The sequence below is a fragment of the Anopheles gambiae genome, assembly GCF_943734735.2.
Source record: "Anopheles gambiae chromosome X unlocalized genomic scaffold, idAnoGambNW_F1_1 X_unloc_157, whole genome shotgun sequence".
Lineage (NCBI taxonomy): Eukaryota > Metazoa > Arthropoda > Insecta > Diptera > Culicidae > Anopheles > Anopheles gambiae.
The window spans coordinates 7,501-10,000 of NW_026902617.1; positions in this window are offsets into that span (position 1 = coordinate 7,501).

The following is a 2,500-nucleotide window of genomic DNA, read 5'->3' on the forward strand; positions in this document are numbered from 1 at the left end:
GCTCATTTCGTCGTCCCGGGCTAATGGAAAAACACAAAAATATCGAGTATCTTTCTAGGTTTCTGTTATAAAAGGACAGGCCAAAAGGTGACCGGTTGAGATAAGCATTTTAAGCATACAAGCACTTTAATGCAACTTTTGATACAAAAACTAGGTACGTACACGTAGATTGTATCAACATGGACATCCATGATCGGGTACGCCCGGGCTGCGCCCTCCATGTTGTACTTTCCCTGATTGGTACACAATTTTGGTGCAAGTGTACCAACATGGACATCTATGAACGCGTACGCTCGAGATGCACCCTTCGTCTTGTACTTTCCCTGATCGGTACACAGTTTTGGTGCACGGCTATCCCGACCGGCAACTTGTACCTTTATCGACATCCATGAACACAAAGTGCGCGGAACAAAAATTGCTCGGTCAGACCTACAAAGTGCTATATCTCGAATACTAAACGTCGCAGATGGGTGTCGTAGAACAATTTTAAATTCGTCTAATGATTCTACATCCGATTCTGGATAGTGGTTTTTCGACCACTTTTCAACATTTTGTGACACCCCGAACCTAGGGGCAGCTCCCTAGCTTTTTTCAAAAATGTGCACCGAACGGGCCAGAGAGCTCGAGTAGTCGAAAAAAATTTTTTTGCTAAAACCCCTCAAAACGTGTCAGGAACGCACCCTAGATGATGAAAAGTGCAACCAGAATGTCAATCGACAACATGCCCGGGGGTACAAATTTGCTCTACGCGTCCCTAGGTAGGGTACTTTTTCATACAAACATCAAAGTGTACGGTGCACAAAGTGCGCGGAACAAAACTTGCTCGGTCAGACCTAGGACGGGCCATATCTCGAATACTAAACGTCGCAGATGGGTGTCGTAGAACAATTTTAAGTTCGTCTAACGATTCTACATCCGATTCTGGATAGTGGTTTTTCGACCACTTTTCAACATTTTGTGACACCCCGAACCTAGGGGCAGCTCCCTAGCTTTTTTCAAAAATGTGCACCGAACGGGCCAGAGAGCTCGAGTAGTCGAAAATTTTTTTTTTGCTAAAACCCCTCAAAACGTGTCAGGAACGCACCCTAGATGATGAAAAGTGCAACCAGAATGTCAATCGACAACATGCCCGGGGGTACAAATTTGCTCTACGCGTCCCTAGGTAGGGTACTTTTTCATACAAACATCAAAGTGTACGGTGCACAAAGTGCTCGGAACAAAAATTGCTCGGTCAGACCTAGGACGGGCCATATCTCGAATACTAAACGTCGCAGATGGGTGTCGTAGAACAATTTTAAGTTCGTCTAACGATTCTACATCCGATTCTGGATAGTGGTTTTTCGACCACTTTTCAACATTTTGTGACACCCCGAACCTAGGGGCAGCTCCCTAGCTTTTTTCAAAAATGTGCACCGAACGGGCCAGAGAGCTCGAGTAGTCGAAAATTTTTTTTTTTGCTAAAACCCCTCAAAACGTGTCAGGAACGCACCCTAGATGATGAAAAGTGCAACCAGAATGTCAATCGACAACATGCCCGGGGGTACAAATTTGCTCTACGCGTCCCTAGGTAGGGTACTTTTTCATACAAACATCAAAGTGTACGGTGCACAAAGTGCGCGGAACAAAAATTGCTCGGTCAGACCTAGGACGGGCCATAACTCGAATACTAAACGTCGCAGATGGGTGTCGTAGAACAATTTTAAGTTCGTCTAATGATTCTACATCCGATTCTGGATAGTGGTTTTTCGACCACTTTTCAACATTTTGTGACACCCCGAACCTAGGGGCAGCTCCCTAGCTTTTTTCAAAAATGTGCACCGAACGGGCCAGAGAGCTCGAGTAGTCGAAAATTTTTTTTTTTGCTAAAACCCCTCAAAACGTGTCAGGAACGCACCCTAGATGATGAAAAGTGCAACCAGAATGTCAATCGACAACATGCCCGGGGGTACAAATTTGCTCTACGCGTCCCTAGGTAGGGTACTTTTTCATACAAACATCAACGTGTACGGTGCACAAAGTGCGCGGAACAAAAATTGCTCGGTCAGACCTGGTACGGGCCATAACTCGAATACTAAACGTCGCAGCTGGGTGTCGTAGAACAATTTTAAGTTCGTCTAATGATTCTACATCCGATTCTGGATAGTGGTTTTTCGACCACTTTTCAACATTTTGTGACACCCCGAACCTAGGGGCAGCTCCCTAGCTTTTTTCAAAAATGTGCACCGAACGGGCCAGAGAGCTCGAGTAATCGAAAATTTTTTTTTTGCTAAAACCCCTCAAAACGTGTAGAAAACTGATTTTAGATGATAAAAAGTGCAACCAGAACGTCAAACGACAACTTTGTTGGGGGTACCCTTTTTACTCTACGGGCCACTAGCTTAGGCGCGCCAACAGCGCTTTCCTCTCGGGTTCCCATTTTTTGCCCTCCTGGGATTATGATCATTTACTCATTGCCTACTATAGGGAAGGTACCTTGCTTCGAGGTCAAAAATGAAGATTT